Source organism: Acomys russatus, chromosome 9, assembly GCF_903995435.1.
Source record: "Acomys russatus chromosome 9, mAcoRus1.1, whole genome shotgun sequence".
Classification (NCBI taxonomy): Eukaryota; Metazoa; Chordata; class Mammalia; order Rodentia; family Muridae; genus Acomys; species Acomys russatus.
Window position 1 is genome coordinate 19971109 of NC_067145.1, and position 21197 is coordinate 19992305.

The 21197-nt window shown below is 43.2% G+C and overlaps 1 non-coding gene across 1 annotated transcript; it reads right to left on the bottom strand.

Annotated features, from left to right (window-relative positions):
* Positions 1–617: 617 nt before the first annotated feature.
* On the bottom strand, positions 618–766 carry LOC127194086 (small nucleolar RNA SNORA16B/SNORA16A family). The gene has a single exon (XR_007831221.1). It is a non-coding gene; the product is annotated as a small nucleolar RNA SNORA16B/SNORA16A family (small nucleolar RNA).
* Positions 767–21197: the final 20431 nt, after the last annotated feature.

The window sequence follows — 21197 nt, forward strand, 5'->3', positions numbered from 1 at the left end:
GGAGGGAGGGGGAAGGGAAAAAGACAAAAGAGTACAAGGGAGCTTTGGGTTTCCTGTCTTAAGTCACACAGCCTTACAGACAGGATCCCGAGCTCCCTCTATCATACAATTACCCTCTCTCTCTCTCTCTCTCTCTCTCTCTCTCTCTCTCTCTTTCTCTCTCTCTCTCTAGATGAATGGCAACAGAATTATCCACAGCAATTTTTTACTTCCCTTTCTTTTTATTAATTTTAAAAAATGTATTCACTTCACATCCCAATTGTAGCCCCCCTCCCTTCCTATCCACAGAATTCTTATAGCACCCTGCACTTGGTCCTCAACTGGCCTTCTCTTACAGATAAAAGTGACCAAGGCACTGCTACATGCCAATAGACATTTAAAGGCTCACCGAACTACTTCCAACTATCTTAGCCTGTTAACTCCACATTCAAGACATAAGTTTTTTTTTACTGGCTTTGTGATGTGTGGTTTTCTTTGTAGCCTGAAACTCACTCTAGACCAGGCTGGCCTACTGCCTCTTGAGTGCTGAGATAAAAGTCGTGGGCCACCCCCGCTTAGCACGTATGCTGATATTCATAGATTGATCCCCTAGATGCCCTTGAGAAATCTGAAGGTGGAGTTGTCTTTTCCCAAAATGTTGCAGAACAGTTACAGCAAACAGAACCGCGACTGTCAAGGACAACTGTTTCTCTGGGCCTCCGTTTTGATTACCTTCTCTTCTTAAATACCACTTATAAGAATGGACAAATGCTCCCAAATGGCAGCCAATGTGTAGCTGCCTTTAAGAGATCCTTTGTGCATGGTACCATGCCACATGAAGACTTTGGTCGGTGATGCATGGCAGGCAGATGTAACAGTGATCCCATAAGAGTCAGTGGAGCTGACATGTTCCTTTGCCTGGTGTTGTTCGTCTATCCCCCGAGACCCACACATGCCATTGTGTAGGAGTTGCTCATATCTCGTCACAGTTAGGTGCATCACAGTTGTAGCCTAAAAGCTGAAGGTTGTATATAGCCTATGTGTGAAGCAGACTGTATCGTCCAGGTTTGTAGATGTGCCTCTATGGTGCTCACACAGGGACAAATCCACCATCCCAACAAGATATTTTTTCCTACAATGCATACATAGCTTAGACATGTCTCTGGTTTCTGAGAATTCATAAAGCTCAAGCAGAACAGTCCAGGAACTCTGTCATGCTCTCATGTCCCGCTGCCTACACGAACCTCTCAATTTGTGGAATCGTCACCCACTCCTCAGAGCCATGGGGATGAGCAGCCACAAGCAGAGCCAATCTTCTCTCTAATGTCCTGGCTCCACCTGTCCCTGGGATGGCAAAGTCATTAGCTGCTTTGTTTAGACTTATGCTGAGCCATGGTCACTCCAAACTTCTGAGCTAAAGCTTGGCTTTTCCTCTGCCAATCTCTCTCTCTCTCTCTCTCTCTCTCTCTCTCTCTCTCTCTCTCTCTCTCTCTCTCTCTCTCTCTCTCTCAGGATTTGACCCAAACTAGAACAGCAGCCCTCATAACAGCCTCTCCAGACAGCAGAGTCCCTTGGCCTTGTGGATTTGTGCAAGGCTGAAACATACTGGCATTTCTAAAAGTACTGAATATAATTCAGGAGAATTTTTTAAGAAAATCATAGAAATCCAAACCCATGCTGAGTTTCCCCATAACTCCTGGGGTCTCGACCATTTCTTGTCAAAACTCAACACACAATTCAGACAGTAAAACCCTCTATGAAAAGTGTTATCTCACCTCCTCCACCAAGCACGTATCCTGCACAACTCATCCTTAGTGATCAAAGGCATTCGTGGCCTGGGGTCTACTCTCCTGGTGAGTGGGAGAAGATCAAATTCTTCACATGTCATTGAGATCAGGGGGTTAGAAAGGTGGTTCAGCCCCATACACCAATCCCACATAATGGAGCAATTACTGGAAATATAAGCACAGAATGGATGAGACAGCAGGGCGAGATGAGTCACAGACACATCACAGCCTCTGTTGGTCTCAGTGAAAGCAAGATTGATGATGCAGGATGAGGCCACAGGAAGATAAGGACGCAAGGAATAGGAGAGAAGTGCTACCAGCAGGGAGAAGAGATGAGACAAGAAACCTGTGGTCTGGAGTTAGGCAGTTGTATGGGGGCTGCATGTGTGGGAGGTGCATGTCCGGGGACTACGGAAGGCAGAAACTCTCATGAGGAATGGTTGGGTTGTGGGGTGGGGGGTCATCCAGGTGGCACACAGGTAAAGGCTTTTGCCACCCAGCCTGACAACTTGAGTTTGATCCCCAGACTTGCATGCAGGAAGAGGATAACTCCTGAAAGTTGTCCTCTGGCTTTCACATGGCCACCATAGCACACACACACAAACAATTAAATGTTTAAAACATTATAAAGATGAGGCCGGGCGTGGTGGCGCATGCCTTTAATCCCAGCACTCGGGAGGCAGAGGCAGGCGGATCATTGTGAGTTTGAGGCCAGCTTGGTCCAGGATGGCCAAGGCTACACAGAGAAACCCTGTCTCGAAAAAACAAAAAAAAAAAAAAAAAAAAAAAAATTATAAAGATGGATGTGTAGATCCAAAAAACATAGGAGAGTCCTCAGATGTGAACTAGAAAGTGAGGCGAGCCAATCCAGCATGGTAATAGTCAGCATGGCTTGAGTTAGGCCCAACACATGGCACATGTTTCACATGTATCTTATCATGTAATCCTCTGAATACTGTGTGGTAGGAAGTTTCTATGAGCCGCATTTCAGAGAAGAGCCAGCAAGCCTAAAGACATTTAGGAAATAATCCAAAACTGCACAAAATCAAAATTGGAGCTCAAGTCTCAGCTGTGATAGCCAGAGTATTTAATGAGTACACACATGCACACACACCCACGCATGCACATTCACACACACACATGCACATACACATGCACGCACACACACTCACACGCACACACACAGAGCTTAATTGAACTGGAGGTGACAAGAACTCATCACCTGAACCTCACACGAAGAAGCAAGAGTGAAGAGATACAAGAAAAGTCCCAAAGCTTGAAAAACTCAAGAGGGCATATACATCACCCCAATCAAGGCACATAAACAACAGGAAGTGACCTCAGGTTGTTTATGTATTGCGCATACCCAGCCCAACAGTGGAAATTTGGCCAAAGGGAAAAATGAGAGGCCACAGAAGGGACTTCAGTGAGAATGGGGACAAAAAGGGGATTACTCCCCCAAAGAACAAAGACCCCAGACAGATGGCTCTGAGGAAGAGTACCAGAAGTCACTAGGAAAGACCCAAGGAAAGCAGAGTGGAGTGCATGACAGCTAAAAGGTGGCAGGAACTCTGGTGACTCTAGGGGAGGAGAGGAGTGAGCAGGCCCAGTGCAACTCACCAGCCCCCAGGTCCCTTAAAACTCCTGTTGTTTCCCTGTCTCTTGAGATGCCAGGACACTGCAGCACTCCAGGGCCTGTGGGTGGGCACCAAGGTGGAAGAGGAAGGTAGGGGCCACAGGCTCCGGAGAAGAAGGAAGGAGAGGTGAGCCCCACTGCTGGTGGCCTGGAGCTGCCAAACCTCATAGGAGAATTAGCTGCCCTGGGAAGCTTACCCTTGTAAGCTTGGAGATGTAAATAATCTGCCTAAAGTACATTTTTCTTTTCCCTGGAAAATCCAAAACAGAAGAGTTTGTCGGAGTGTGGTTGGACATGCTGTTTATTTGGAATAGGTAGGAGAAGACTCTCCCACAAAGAGCAGAGCCTAGTCATTTCAACATCCAAAAGCCTCAAACTGTGGCCACAGCCCTGGGTAAGGTAGGAAGCACGCAGCAGCTACATGACTCACTCCAGGATCACTGCTTTCAGCCTACTCTTCTGTCTCTTGAACTGCCTCTTTGGTCAGATTTCTATTTGAGAACTATTCCTCTCACCCAGCCACTAACTGTGTATCACAGATTTTCCCAATCATCCTATACTCTTGCCATGTCTGGGCCCTGCTAGGCCTGGGACATGGTAAAACAATCTGTGAGAGTGGTTTGAAGGTTCCAGGAAAAGGCTTTGTAAAAGAGTCTCCAAGGAAAATGCTTTTAAATCAGAAGCCATTCCCCCATTCTGTTCAGCTCTCCTGGGTGGCTCTTTAAAGTTGAGAACAGGCTCTCTGTGTTAGCGCCACTAACACTGTAATAAATTGATCATTCCTCTTGGCTGTCTTTTGCTTTGTCTTTTTTCTTCTTTATTTTCCCCCTTCTGAAGCAACTCTGCCCCCCAGGTTTAAAAAGAAATAGGCTTTATTTGGGGGGGGTGCAGCAAAGATTTGTCCAAATAAGAAAATCTATCTAAATTTGGAGGGGGTCCCACCCAGCTGATGGCTCTGTGTAACTGGGGGGGGGGGGGGAGGAGCTCCAGAGTTCTAAGACAGCTCTGACTTCCAGGAATCACAGTAGGTTATTTTTATCTCTATGTATGATACATGCCCATGCTAGCTTTCAGAGGGAATGCAGGTCACCTTGAGCCACTACAGCCAACTTATGACCCTGAAAAATTTGTCTTTGATATTATTATTGAAAGAGTCAAGCATATACAACAGAATGAAGGAACATACTGATGGTTTCAGTTTAAACAACCAACAACCATCCACTCACTGTGATAACTGTGTTTAGTAGACATGGAAAGGAAGAAATGGATGGAAAGAGGGGGAGGGGAAGGAGGGAGGGAGGAGGGAGGGAGGGAGGGAGGGAGGGAGGGGAAGGGTAAAAAAGAAGGGGAAAAAATTAGCCATTTGTTGCAAGCTAGAACACGTTCCCTGTTTCCACAATGTTTGTTCTCATGTTTCAACCATCACTGAAACAGTTTTTATTACAAATTACATGCTATTCGCCTGGCAAAACTCCTCTAGAGCAATCATTTCAATTAAGATTTCAGAGAAATTATTAGGAGTCTCATTACCAGGCAATCTATTTCATTGTAACGTGTCCTGGATGTGGTTCTAAAAACAAAGCTGATTACTTATGTCAAGATCCCATTTTGCAAGTTGGGGTTTTAACCTCATGCAGCAAATTCCCGTAAGAAGCTGAGAAATTTCCCAGCTGACGAAATGATGGCAGCGGTGGGGATGGTAAAGGGCAGAGGGAGGGAAATACACAGTCCATTGATTTCAGAAAACTCAGGCCAAGTCAGGGGATTGTACATAGCAGACTACTAAAAGAAAAAGGCCCTGTGAGGGGTCATTTTAGGATGAATCAATCCAGACTATTCTAGGAGAGCCTAGGGTGTTAGAACTGGCCTCTGTTTGGGGGTAGGTAGCAGGTATTGATTGACCTATAAGGTAGAAGTTTTACTAATGTAGAACATGCTTTTTCTCTGCTTCTTCCTTTTCTTCTTCTTCCTCCTTCCCCCTCTACTTCCTCTTCTTCTTCTTTCTCCTTCCTCCTCCTCTCCTTCCTCCTCCTCTTCCTCTTTGCTCTTCCTCCCTCTTTCTTCCTGTACCATTTTCCCCACTTATTGCTTTGTTTTAGGTGCATGCTCTGATTGAAAAAAAAAAAAACAAAAAAACAGAAAACACACAAATTACCATTTATGTTAGTAGTGTCATACAAAATTTCAGCCGGGTGGGGGGGGGGGGCGCAGTTGTTAGAAGGTGAAAACGAAAGTGAAAAAATACAAGCAGTGAGTGCCAATTTTAGCTCATGGTCTTACCATGTCATTTATTACCAGAGTCATGAAACCACTCATTATGGGATCTGGTGAACTCAAGTGACCAACCCAAAATACTGTCCACGTCTACAGCTACAAACATAGGTTTTACAAGATGATGTTGGTCAAGGCCATTGAAATCTGGCCCAGCAATGTCTCCATCTCCACAAATGCTTATGGCAGATCTGTCTGTGCAGTGAATGCAGACCCTGGAAAGATGGATGGATACAAAGTGTCTCCCACACCCCCTTTCTCTTTCTCTCTGCCTCATGGTTGTTGTCTCAGTATATAAGCTCTCAGATTCTGCTCAGTGCCATGCCTGTTACCTGCTACCTGCTGCCTGCTGCCATGATCCCCACCGTGATGGTCATAGGCTCACCCTCTGAAACCATGTTTCCCAATAAATTCCTCCTTTAAGTTGCCGTGGTCATGGTGTCTTAACACAGCAATAAAAAAGTAAGTATGGCACGTGTACACTGGGAAGTATTTACAAGAAACACATAACACACTATACTTAGTACGCACACAACACACACACACACACACACACACACACACACACACACACCTTTTTTGTAAGAGTGAAGGCAAAAGCTTGAAGGCAAGCTTGGGGTGAGGTTTTTCAGAGACTGTAAATTGCAGGATAACTTTTCCTCAGTTCTTGAGTAAAGAGAAGGAGCTTGGATGGTTTGCCCAAGGTCAGAAGGCACCAGGAGCCACTGAACCACACCAGGGGTTGGCCTCTGCTCTCACAGATTAAAAGCTAGGTCATGTAACCATGGGAAAATCCACTTGATTTCTTTTCTGACCTAGAAAAGAAACACCTGTGTTGGGGGCTGGCGAGGTGGCTCAGAGGTTAAGAGCACTGGCTGCTCTTCCAAAGGTCATGAGTTCAATTCCCAGCAACCACATGATGACTCACAACTATCTATAATGAGATCTGGTGTCCTCTTCTGGTGTACAGGCATTACTGCAAGCAGAACACTGTATACATAATAAATAAATAAGTCTTTTAAAAAAGAAAAAGAAACACCTGTGTCATAGACTTCTTTAATGATTGAATGTTTTACTACTTAAAAATGCCTGATTTAAGAACTACATCACAAGGTTAGCATGCTCCTTCCAGGAATACTATCTTTTCAAGCATCAAGAAATCTTGGAAGCATACCTTTCTGGAACACAGGTCAATAGTTGAATCCAAAATATTTCCCACCGTTACTCGTTACTCATCAAAGCATGACAGGCATACAAATTTGGGTGAGTACCACCAGAAATAGTCATAAGATACAAGTATTACATAGTCTACAATTTCCATTTACAGCTCTCCCCTATCTGGTCCAAATTATTTAGAACTAAAAGAGATGCACCAGTTAAACCAATGATATCTTTACAAAGTTTATGCTGCTAATTAAATTAAGGTCCGCAGCAGCACAAGGGCAAATACTGAGATCAAGAAAATATCACCTTTGATCCCAGCCCCCTGGGAGGCTCTGGAAGGGTACAGGGAGTCCTCCTTTCCCTACCATGTGGGGCTCCTGGCACAAGGAAGACAAGCATCCCAGAGATGCTGTGGCCGAGCTGGAGTACACCTTCAGTGGCTAGCCTACCCAGGCCAGGGCCTGACATCAGCTGACGCAGGAGTGTGCTGACTACGTGTGGGTTTGAAAATTGATTCTCCCGCTGCTCACATCTCATGAGAATGTTCCTTGATGCCAGTCTTCAAGTGCTCCTGTGGGGGATGGGAATGTGACATTTTGTCTTTGAGCTTCAATACAAAAATGATGCCAGGACTTCAGACACACTGAATAAGACTTGCAAATAAAATTCTAGAGGGGTGCTCAAGCTGTTTGCATTGTGTCTCAGGAAGAAAGCCTCTATGATTGGATCCCCTGTGTTGTGTGTATGGTAAATGCTCCATAACTCTAAGCGAGTGAAGCGAAGAATAAAGACTGTGCTGCTGGACAAGCCCAGGAACTCTCTGCAGCTCGTGTTTACTTTGGAATTAAGCCCTCATTGTAGGGTTGCAGCTCTGAGCCCACTAGAGCCCATGCTGAATGTGACTAGAGCAAAATGTTATAGGGACTCTCCCTTTGGTTAGCAGATTATTGAATGAAAGGCCCCAAGGAACTGAAATGACTCCCTGGAAGAGACAAAGGCCATCAAACCACCTCTCAGGATAGTGACGCTGAAACAGCGATAGTTGGGGGTACATCCTGACCAGAACCACTGAGATATGCATACCTCTTGTTTCCCACTTAAACCTAAAACTCATGCCAGGCCCACAGAGGATGAGTGTGAGGGGTCATGACACCTCTGTCTTCCTCTCCTCAACACGGCTGCACTAAATAAATCTCTTTTATCCCCTTTTTACCATTATGTGCATTTTCAGTTTGTCTGTTGAGGATGAGTGGGCAAGCTCACCTTTCATAATGGGCTGTCAGGGCCAGTACAGACTCTGACAGTAATATGTCCACAAGTCATGTACCAGGAGCATCAGGAAAGGAGAAGGCAACTGGAAATGAAGAGAGGGTCACTCCTCAGCCCAGGAAAGAACCCTGTCAGCTGCGAGGAGGGAAAAGGATCCCCTGCAATTGTTTCATGTGGGAGACAGTCCCATGCCAGCTCACTGCATCCTTGTTACTAAGCAAGGGCTCTCTCTCCACATCATCCTCTTTGGTCCACATATACCTCCACTAGACTAAACATTCATCGACTTCCAAACTTTTGCAAGTCTAGTCAGTGAAACACACCAGGTCATCCTAACAAAAGACAGATGCAGATACAGGGAAAATCCAGCCCCACACTGTATGATACGAACAGACTGAGAGAAGGACTGAGCATAGCATCTACTGAGAGATGCTCTCAAAGCCAGTCTGTGCCTTTGAGACGTTTATTCGAGTGATACATCTGGGCAAAGTTGTTTTCCCAGTTTGAGACATGCTAGGAGGCAGACTGAGCCTGTTGGAGTAGGACACCAGTGGGATCCTCTTGTGGGGACCACCATTTGGAATTGCAACATTCATTGATGCACCCGCCTTAGATGGCTCTTCCTTCCTTTGATATTGAGATGATTCTTGACCCACATCTACAGTGTATCAGCCCTCACCAGAGGACCAAACCACTCAAGTACTAAGATGAGGTCACTTTCAACATGCCCATTGTCCCTGAGGATGTTTAAGACTACACGTATAGGAAACAGACGTGACCTGTAGCTTCAAACGTAAGTCACGTGCTTCTCTCTCTTAACAAGGAATCTTGAGACAGGTGGACCCAGGGCTGTGCAGCTCTCTGCAATGGTCCCTGCCTTAGAAGGACAGTGATGATATGAAGAAAAAAAATAAAAAGCTGAACCTTGGCCACACCTCCCTGAATTTAAGTACTGCGCTCCCAGGTTCTGAAGATCCCACAAGTCATCCACTATCCCCTGTGGTCTTCCCTTGCTGTGTGGGTCTTTGACCACTGGTCCCCAGTTTCCAGGGACAAGAGAGAAGAAACAATGAACAAGGGATTTAGATGGCCTGCAAGTATGACAGAATAAAGCTTTCTGCAACCAGCTTGGGCAAGACTGCTCAACTTGATTCAATGTGAACAAAGGCTATATAGCTCTTGGTGAGCGAGTGGAGGGGGTCCTTGGGTAGATGTACACGATCAGATGGGGCTCAGAGTGTCAGCAATGCTTTGTTTGCATTAGCAGCATGGTCCTATCAGATGAAGGGGAACACAGTAACTGATTGTCCTGTGGACAGCAGTGGGGAGAGTGTTAGCAGAGAACTGTGTCAAAGGTCATATTCTAGATATGGTTAGAAGCATTTGTGCCTAAGGACACTCTCCAGATAAGGTCAGGCAGACAGTAGGAGGCCCTGCTGGTCAGGAAGGGAATCCTCCATCTAGCACCAAGCTCGGAGAGGTTTTCCAGACATGGTGGACTGCAACCTCAAACAGCAGGATCCTCCCACAATCGGCAGCCTCAGTTCCTCCTCTATCAATTAGACTGGCTAATAGTCACCTCCCTTGTGGCCTTGCTGTTAGCATTAGGCTGGTTAAGTCATCTAAGTGCGGATGCAAAGCCTGACACAAAGTGAGCACACCATGCAAGTGTTAGTTATTGCCATTTTTACTTTTTTATATCTTCTGCTCTGTACTACAAGACTGTCCCAAGGCTGCGACCTTTCATGTGGCGTGTGACAATGGGCACACACAGGGAGAAAGGACGGCACAGAAAGCGCTGGCAAGAAGTGGTGGTTGTCTGAGTCTCTGCGTGTTTCTCTCTTTCGACATGGAAATAGTCTTTCTCAGACCTTCATCCCCCACTGTTGGATTTTCTAGGCTGTTTCACGTGGTGATTTCCAAGCTGACTGTTGACACTGGGATGTGATGATCATGGTTTCAAACAGCGGTTCTCCTACTGCTGCAACCCTTTAATACATTTCTTCACGCTGTGGTGATCCCCCAACCATACAATTATTTTCACTGCTACTTCATAACCATAATTTTTCTACTGTTATGATGTAAATATCTGTGTTTTCTGATGGTCTTAGGTACCCCTTGTGAAAGGATTGTTTGACCCCACCAAAGGGGTCATGGCCCACATGGTGAGAACCACTAGTTTAGACTCTCTGTGCTATCTTACACAAAGGCCACCAGCCATTTCAAACATTTTCTATCTTACAAGTGTGTGTGTGTGTGTGTGTGTGTGTGTGTCTGTCTGTCTGTCTGTCTGTCTGTCTGTCTGTTTGTCTACAATGAAGGTTTTTTAAAATAAATATTTATTTTTATTTTATGTATGTGGATGTTTTGTGTCCACATGTGTACCACATGTGTTCAATGTCCCTGGACAATAAAAGAAGGTGTCAAATCCCCTGGAACTGATGTTACAGATATTTATGAGCTACCATATAGGTGCTGGAAGTACTCTTGTCTACCAAGCCATCTCTCTCCAGTCTGAATGTTCTATTTTAAATTAAGTAAAATTAAATTCTCAAGTTGCTCAGTCACAAATGCCGCATGATACAGGGCTCAGTTGATTCATAAAGCTGGAGCTGTCTGTTGTTGACATTAGGACACATAGACTGGTACCCACCATCACAAAGTGCCAAGTTAAACAGAGCTATAGTCAGAGGTCATTCATGGGGCTGGATGAGGAGAGAACTCTCCTATACCACATGTTCATGTGGTATCTGAGTGAGGTGAAGGATGTGTTCACACACTAAACGAGAAGGTGGACTGGGAGCTGGAGATCAGCAGTGAGGAAACAGTAGAAGAGAAGACCAATGCTAGATTGTATCTGGATTGTCACTCAAAGGTCTGTGTCCCCAGTCCGTGCTACCACCTGGCGGCAGGGACACCGTTGACAGTCTGATTTTTCGGGGCAACATGAGATTCTAGTCTTTTGTCTGTGTTTTGCTATCTGGCCATAGGTGAGCAGCTTTGTTCTACCATACAATCCCTGGATTAGGTGCTACTTTGAACTGGCTCCCAAAAGAACTGGGTTAGTCAATCATAAACCAAGACCTCCGAAAAGATGCACAGGAAACAAAGCTTTTCTCTTACTCAGTTAATAATCTCAAGTATTAAAGCCAATGCTTGTGAGAACAGTGGGTGTGAGCACAGTCTGGAAAAGAGAAGGCCAGAAAAGTGTAAGGTACATCACTGGACTTCCATTTACCAAACTGGCATCTCTGCCGATGCAGCATCACTATACATGAAGCCAGCTGACCTATTGGGGTGGGAGGGATATCAGGAAGAAATTAAGTGTTTTTAGTAACTAAAGGGGAAAAGTGATGCTTTTTCCTGCTTACATCCTGGGTATCAACCTAATGTGGTAATAAGATTCTATGAATTACCAAGTTGATGTTAACCATTTTTATGATCATCCCATAAAACCGAGCAATAAAAAATCATTTTCTGCCTCACCTAATCACTGTGAGGCACAGTCTATCACATGTCCAAGCCCCAGGGATGGATTATAGATCTGCCTGCAATATGCAGCAATGGGAGCATCACCATCTTACCCAAAGTCCCTGGGCAGCAGTAAAAGTCCCCAGAGCTCCTCAAGTGTGTGATGTGTTGGTTGGCCGTGGCAGCTGTGCAGCTGGAAGAGCAGTGGTAATGGCTGATGTGTAGTTATACTCAACTAAATGTAAGACACTTGCCTACTAATGTCTGCAAGTAAAGGCTAAGATTGTGCTCAGACATTCCAATGCAAAAGTATTGCTCTCTGCCACATTTCTCACTACAATCCTAGGTAAGCAGATCTTTTTGGGGGAATCAGAATAATGGTTCTTGAATGCATGCATGTGTTGAAATCATCTGCAAAGCTTTGATGCACACCTGTTATTCCAGTACTTGGTACTTGGGTGGCAGAGTCAAGGAGATTGTGAGTTTAAAGGCAGCCTGTCATGCGTAGTGAGTTACAGGCCAACTTTGATTACATAGAGAAACTGTGTCTCCAAAATAAAAAGAAAGACTACTGGGCAGTCAGGACACTTCAGCAGGTTGCGCTTGCCAGCTCAGAAACATTGCTTTGAATGAATCTCTTTCCAACTTTATATTTCAAAACATGATGTTTGCATCTAGAAATCAGTCCTGCAAGAGTACATAAACCAATCAGAACTGTAGGGCATTTGTTCTCAGAAGAACTAGTTGCTGAGCTTTTAGCAACACACTACTATCTTCAGAGCCTCTGATGCAATAAATCTTATATGGAGACTTACATTTTTATTAAGTTTCTGAGCAATACTGACCACACTTTGAAAATCACTTGGAAGAACATTTATCAGAGCCTTGAGTCAGACAATTGATTCTTCTTTCCTGATGAAATTGCAAATGATGATCAAGAAGGAACATGCCGGAGAGTTGTCAAAGAATGTTATAGACGGTCCAAAATAAAATTGATGGTACCAATGTCTGGGGCTTATAGAATACTGGCTAATAAGTCAGCCATTGTCCGAAATACTCTGGACACTGACTCCTTGAACTGCATAGTAACCCTAGACTGCAGATCCTATGATGTAGTTGAGGTTGAAGCAAGGAGCAGTCACATGACTGACTGGCCCAAACTTATTAGGAGAGTTGTCAAGATACAAACATAAGCTCTGGAGTTCCAGGACCCATAAATGTAACCACTGCACCACAAATCAGATGCGGCCTGACTGTAGCTCTCTCAAATGTTAACACAGTGCCAGTTCTTTGAAAGGAGGTCTGTGGACTAGAGAGATGACTCAGCATTTAAGACACCCTTGCTATGCGATCATGAGAACAGAAATTTGGATCCCACCACCAATATCACAAACCGGTCATCCTGTGCACACCTGCAACTCTGGCTCTGAATGAGGACCTTGTCAGCTCCCAGTCTAGCTGTGAAAACATGAACCTTGGGTTCAGGGGAAAGATCCTGCCTCCACACACACATATATGAGACACACACAAATAAACCTTTTAAAATAAATGAATAGAAATTTGTAAAAAAATAATAAAATTCTCTCTCCTCCAGTTAATGTTCATGACTTCAAGGGGGAAAAAATGGACAGAGAACTTTCTAATCCTGCCATTGCCGTTTCCCCCAACATCATGAGTGTACAGAAAATTGTAGCACTAGTTAAAGACCCCAAGACCTGGAGTCAGAGAGCTTTCTGTAAAGGACATGATGTGATGAAGCTGTAGGCTTTGGCGGGTCATGCAACTCTGACTCAGCCACTCAGCTTGGCCTTTGGAGGTTGGAAACAGTCAGATGTAACACATTAAAAGGAACGCCACCATGTCTCAGAAACACTCTGTTTACAGAAGCAAGCGTTAGGCCCCAGTCAGCAGTAGCCTGTAATATGAGAGCCTGTCTTAGCTTCATCTAGACTGTATCTTTTTAAAAGGCTTGCTTATTCTTATTTTCTGTGCATGGGTCTTTTGCCTGTGTGTATGTATGTGTACCGCATGAGTGCAATGCCTGGGGAGGCCCGAAGAGGGCACCAGATCCCTGGGATTGGACTCATGAATTTTGGTCTTCTGGAAGAGAGGCCAGTGCTCTTAAGTGATGATCCATCTCTCCACACTAAATAACAGCTTTGTTTGCCTTTCTTTATTATTATTATTATTATTATTATTATTATTATTATTATTATTATTATTATTATTATTGAAACAGGGTTTCTCTGTGTAGTCTTGGCTATCCTGGACTTGTTTTGTAGAACACATTTTCCTTGCATTCACAATGATCTGCCCGCCTCTCTCTGGCATGAGCCACCATGCCCAGCTATAGTCAACACCTTTCCTTTCTATATAACTAGTAGAAACTAGACTTTCATTAAAGTGAACAATAGGATTCTGGGAGTGTGGCATAGTGGTAGAGTGCTTGATTAGTACATAAAAGGCCCTGAGTTCAATCCTCAAGACTGTCAAAGGTGAGGGATGGAAAGAAATAGAGATAAGCAGGATTGATGGCCAAAGTCAAAGCTTTCAGATAAGCCTTTTCACTAGAATTACTGGGGTGACTTTTAATTACAATGTTAGCAGACTCCTCTCCAGTTACAGAGCGGGGAGGACAGAGATTTTGAATTATAATAAACTTTTAGGAATAAATACTCACATTTGGGAGAATGCTATTTTTTACACTAAAATCACCTGAAGGCCATGCAGAAAGAAAAGCCAGGGAAATGTCTTGACTGGTTGGCCAGCAGAGGTTCCAGCCAACAGCCAGACCTAGATAGACATGAGTGAAGGTGAATCAAAATGACTCCAGCCCTGTGCAAAGGGCAGCCCTGCAGAGGCCCCAGCCAGCAGGAGCAGAGTCCCAACAGCCTCTGTGTGTGCTGCCTGAACTCATCCATCACAACCCAGGAGCCATAAATAATGGTCATTCTTAACACTTTACAAAAGCATCTAGAGAGCCCTTTAAGAATGTTGTAGCTGACTAACCTGCACTCCTGGCATACTCAGATAATCAAGTTTACTCCTTCTCAAGTCTCTGAGGGAGTTGAAGACCAGGTAGCTTAGTTTTACAATGAAGCTTAATTGTTTAGGGGTTAAGATGCTTTTAGGTCTAGGTAGGTGTTCTAAGTTGATACTGACAATATGTGATGGAGATTGAGTTACATTCAGAAATTTAGATGCACCAAGATAGGAAAGATGTCTACTTCAAGGCTGTCAAATACAAATAGCCAAAACACTAAGAATGTAACATTTATATAATTCCCAATTGTGTCATGGTTCTTCTTGCCATAGGTAATTGATTGTATATATGTGTAATAATACAAATGTGTATGTAAAAAAATAAAATAATTTAACAAAAAGGATGTTGTAGCTGGGGGCTGGAGAGATGGCTCAGAGGCTGAGAGCACTGACTGCTCTTCTGGAGGTCCTAAGTTCAATTCCCAGCAACAACATGGTAGCTCACAACCATCTACAAAGTGATCTGATGCCCACTTCTGGCCTGCAGATGTGTTCATAGGCAGAGAACTGTGTAATAATAATAAATAAATAAATTCTTCTTTAAAAAAAAAAAAAAAAAAAGAATGTTGTAGCCAGAACTGGACAATGTTCAAGCAGTTAAGAGCACTTGCTTCTCTTGCACAGAACCCGGGTCTGATTTCCACACCCATAACCATCTTTACCTCCAGTTCTATGGCATTCAATGCCCCCTTTTGATCTCTAAAAGCATCAAGCATGCACATGGTGCAGAGATATAAAGGCAAAACACGCATACACACAAAACAAAAATAAATCATTTCAAAAATGTAGCATAGGTCCTGTCCACAAGACATCCTGACTCGTTTAACCTGTAGTACAGTCTGTTTTATGCTTTTCCTGTTGTTGTTATTGTTTGTTTTTTAAATAAAAATTTAAACTTCAAGAAAGAGTTGAATTGGGCTGGAGAAATGGCTCAGAGGTTACGAGCACTGTCCACGCTCCCAGAGGTCCTGAGTTCAATTTCTCGCAACCACATGGTGGCTCACAACCCTCTGCACTACGACCTGATACCCTCTTCTGCAGGTGTACATGCAGGCAGAGCACAGTATACATAATAAATAAATCCTAAAAAATAAATATAATGTTAAGAAAAAGTTAAATTAATACAATATAAAAATCTATGCCTATCATCATTGAGAATATTTTGTAGTATGAGATAGATAGATAGATAGATAGATAGATAGATAGATAGATAGATAGACAGATGAGTTGAAAATACTTTGCAAATATAACATTTGATCCCTGAGTACTTCAGCACATGACTATCCAAAAAAAAGTGCATCATTATACATAGCTACAATTTCATTATCTCATGGAAGAAAATATCACCATTTTTTTTTTTATGAATGGTCAGCCCATAGTTACATCTCCTTTTAATGTTTATAAACATAAGGGTTGAATAACATTTTACACTGAATTTAATTAGAACATTTCTATTATTCTCTCATTTTTATTATTTTTTTTCATTACACTGGCTTTAAAAAAAAAAAAATTGGTGGTTGAGCAGTTAAGAGCATGTACTCCGCTTGCATGGGACCCAAGTTCAGCTCCCAGAATCTGCATTAGGCATCTCACTGCCTGAGGCTCCAGATCTTAGGGATCTCACCTCCTCTTCTGGACTTTAAGGGTCCCTGCACTCACATGTAGATTCGGGGGCAAAATAGGCAGGTTTACAGGAGCAGGACATAAGCCTAACAAGTTAGTCCCTCCTGAAACAAGAACATGGTTGAAAGGCGGCCATAACAACAGGTAATCATAACAAGGTAGCTATAACAACCCTTTTGTAACAAACGTAGGGCTGCAAGATGGTTATAAACACCTTTTTGAAACAAAGACATGCTTGCCATTCCTGAACATGCAGTACGGAGCCATTCGTAGTTAAGGTTACAGGTAGAGCATAGACCGATCCTTGAGAAACAGGTTTAATTACAAACAAGAATGGACCTAGTCTGTCTTTACTGTACGATGGCTTTTAAGCCCAAAATGGAGGCAGGCTGGTTCTTTACTGCCACCTTTGGTTTTTGTCTATATCGCTGCTTCATCACACCAGAAATTTGGTTCTGAACAAAATTAACATATTTAGTCATTTGCTTTGCATCCAAACATAGATAAACCAATACAGAGTTCACAGGGACAGACTCCTGGTGCTAAGCAGTAGGCGGGGGGTGGGGGAGCTGTCAAGGTCAAGGTCCCCTCACAATTCTTTATGTCTTTACACAAGTAGGGAATTACAGTTGGAGTGCTGAGTTCAAAAGGTGATTAACTCTTTCTCCATGTGGTTATGTTTCCAGAATTGGCATGCAATTCTGTGGTTTTGTTTCCATTTTATTTTCAGATTTAGGATGAATATATTTTCAAAGCTCCCCAGTGTGTAGAGACTTAAGCAATGAGAAACACTCTCTCCTGTCTCTCCCCCTTCTCTCTCCTTCTCCATCCCCCTCTCCTTTCATCCCCGTCCCTCTCCCTCTCTCTCTTCCTTGTCTTGCTTCCATGTGTTGACATAAGGAAATCCTCAGTTCCCTTCCGACACCCATAGACCTTGCTTTGATCCCACCTATGAAGGGTGGTGTCTCTCTCCTCTGAACTCCAAGGGCCATTCATAAAGGACATCGTGAAATGTTCCTGATTGAAGCCCTGTATCCGAGATCAGCAGACAATTTTTCTGAAGGGCCAGATGAAACTATTTCAGGCTTACCAATCATATACATCTATGCTGCACACTTTTCTTTCTTTGATAATCCTTAATCTTCTTAACTAGTGGGGTATATACAAATAGATGATGTCCTGAAATACACAGCCCCCTGGGCCACAGTTTGCCAACACCTTCCTCATACCATCTTCCTAATTCAGGTGTACTGTAGGAAGGAAAAGTCCCTTACTCACGGCTGTGTGCACCACCTACAGCACAGAGTGTGCGGAATGTCCATTGAATTCATCTATTTTCTGTTCTCTTACAGCATACTTAAAGGAGGTTGTTAATACTTTAGATAATTGTGCTGCACAAAACTGGAAAATGGTATGCGTAATTGCAGTGTGTCAGTTAGAGACAGTAACCTGTTCATACACGAGGTGTCATGCTCAGGCAGTCATTTGCCTAAAGTGAGACAGAGGGCAGCCATGGAGCTGATCAGTACAGACTTCGGTTCTTGGGACCAAGCACAAATATCCAAGGAATACTTGTGGTATTTAAAATAAAAAAAAGTTTTGTGTTTTCAGATGAAGGATGCCCACCCTGCTTTCCAACTGTCCCTCTTTGGGGGAAGAATCCAGTGAGAGGAACCGAAGCTCTGGTTTCTAGAAGGTACCGTCCCTTTTCATCATGTCTGAAAGTGGAAGAAGAATAACTCTGGATGAACAAAGCAAACACCTGGGGCTGCTTCCCAGGGCTTTTGGCATCAGCTAGAGCTCAGAAAAGTAGGGCGTGATCGCTGCCACGGAGTGTTGAGCTAAAATTTCCCCCCATGAGGAACTTTCTAAATCAGCTCTGGGTTTTCACCTCATTGTAAAACCTTTGTCTTACTGGGGGAAAGAAACAAATGGAAATGCTTCCTCAAAATCTGTTGTCTACAGTCTGGCCTCAAACTCACAAAGATCCACCTGCCTTTGCCTCCTGAGTGCTGGGATTAAAGGCGTATGCCACCACGCCTGCCTCAGAACAAGAAAGTTTTAAACACAAGAATCTGTTAAAGAAAGAAAGAAAGGAAGGAAGGAAGAAAGAAAGAAAGAAAGAAAAGAATCTGTTAAAGGCCACTGTAATTTTAAAAAAATTACTCAAAATCTAAAATAAATAAATAAATAAATAAGTAAAATCTGTTGTCTACACTCCAGGAAGGCCTTTCCTGACACCCATCTCCCACTCCGATCCAAACCTTGAAGTCTTGGAGCCCTTGTTACTTCCTAGGGCTCAGATTTTCACCCACCAGGACCGACTCACAAGTGACAAAAAAGAGCTTTCTTTGTGGTCGTTGCCAAAGAATCTAAGGGTTCATTTGAAGCATTTTTATTCCAAGAAAATGTATTTCCACATGCGGTTGGGATGAAAGTATGTGAAACCCATCCAAAACGAAGGTGCATTACATTGTTTGAAGTTCCGATGTTGTTCTTTGCCTTGGCCTATGTTAACCCCATTCTGTAAATGAGGAGGAAAGGGCTTCCAAGCTCAGCCTCCAAGTCAATCCATCCCTCTAGGCGTCCTAGTGACAAAAGCCAAACATCGTGCTGCTGCTTTTTAAGTCACAAACAAGTTAAGCATCTGAACTATTTCTGCTGTTTCTAAAATACTAAAATGCAAGACGGTTGTGATATTTGTTGACGTTTGTTATCCTTCTGATGAACAATTAGCCTGCAAGAATATTAACAGGAAATTCCATTCATGAGATAAGCAGCTGTTCCTACAAGCCTTCAGCCAGATCATGGGACCCAAAATCTTCTTTATGCGGCTTCTGTTTGTTGAATAGTCAGCATTCCTATGTGTCCCAAAGGAAATGCGTTTAAAATAACTTTTATGGCTAATTTTGACTCACAGTTTTGGAAAGAGAAAATAGCCTTATGGTTAATTTTTACTTTAATTGTAGTTTGTCAGTTATGAATATTTATCAGTGCCTTTAATTACCATATAAATTTCAAATACCCGTCTTCAACCAAATGACTGACCCCAGTAATTACCAAACTGATTTACAATCCTAAGGCTGGCCCTAAGAGCCCATGTTCCATAGCATCTCATAATGCATTATTATTTTACTCTTGCAGAAAAGTTCTAAGAATACCCTCTCATACAAAAATAGGTCTTTTATTTTTGAGCTTGTAACGCATGTAACATAACATGAAGATTACAGCTCCTGATTTGCTGGGGCCAACAGCTTCAAATGACTAAAAAGTAAAAGAAGACAATAAAGGAGTTGGATAAATCATCTTATCAGCCCATAGCTCTCAGAGACCATAGACTACTTAGCTATGAAAGCAAATGTCTATCGTCAAGAAAAATTTCCAACAAACCACATAGGAGTAGTGTCTCCTAACAAGCTTTCTCAAGAGTTAGGAGAATCTTGTTATTATCGGAGGTAGCTTTTCTCACTTGGAAGCCATTTTGGTGTTCCCCAGTTATGCATATTCGTGGTTTTATAAAAGTTCCTTTTAACAAAGGATTCTTTGTACTTACAATATAAATTCTATCCAATATTTGAATAAAGGAACTGTGGTACTGCATATTTTGTGTTCAACATACTGTTTGTATTGAATATCCTACTGACAGCAATAAGAAAACAACACAAATTCATCCATATGAAAAACTGAAACTGAATCTTAATCAGATTCATGAGAGAGAGAGAGAGAGAGAGAGAGAGAGAGAGAGAGAGAGAGAGAGGGAAAGAGAGAGATCTCAGCCTCAGCCAGGTAAAGAACATTGCAGAAGAAAATGACAGCTTTGTGAAAGTATAGGGCATTAGGTTTTTTATGAAGGGTAAGGGCTCCATCAAAGATCCACTTACGACCATCATTCATGGACTCTTTCGTAACCTCCTTCCTACATGCCATCCCCATCTGCCTTCATCACCCTACTGTATAGTGTCCCCCTCTCTCACTCCCACACCCCTAGTACTAGAAAGCTCATCTGCCTGCTTCTCATCCTCTGAGACACCAGCAAGCTCAACTCTTCTTGGGTCCCGTGTCCTTATCACTAAAATACTTCTGAGCAGGCATTTCCTGAGTGGTGTTTATTTATAAAGTATCCATGTGTAGCCCTTACTTTCAAGGCATGTATCAAAAATCAGCAAAGCTAACATCCTTCCTATGCTTTTTCAAATTAAAGAACACACGTGCATTCAATTTTCTCTTTTATGTCCTCGGATCCTTTTGCAACTTGGGCAACCCCTGTTCAAAACAGCCACCACAGTAACATTTCTGAAGTAATAAAAGATCCGGTCTTAAGTCCTACAATTACAGTCTTCAATTTTAACTCTGAAATAAGACCACTGCCACTCCCGGTTTCTGCTTCTGCCCACACGGCCTCAGACTCGACTGTAGAGATAAACACGCATACACCACATAAACAGACCCACGGGCCACAGAGAGAGCTGCTCAGTAAAAGGCTCGTAGCTCCAACAAGAGGATCCATGTTCACCACCCAGGATACACATAAAAAGCCATCCTCTTCTCCTTAATGTGCTCCAGGCTACTGAGAGCCCGTGCCTCAGAACACCAGGTGTGGGCTCAGTTACTATGGGAGAATGCATTAGCAGGAGTCAGCTTCTCCTGAAACTATGCAAAAAGCAGCACTGGGGTTTAGAAAAAGGCAGATCTCTGAAGTTCATTGGCCAGCCCAGCAGAATCGATGAACTCTGGTTCCAGTGAGATACTGCATCAGGATGGAGAGATGGCTCAGAGGTTAAGAACACTCACTGCTCTTCCAGAGGTCCTGAGTTCAATTCCCAGCAACCACATGGTGGCTCACAACCATCTATAATGTGATCTGATGCCCTCTTCTGGCCTGCACTGTATACGTAATAATAAATAAATAAATCTTAAAAAAAAAAAAAAAAGGTGGAAAAGGCAATTAAGGAAGA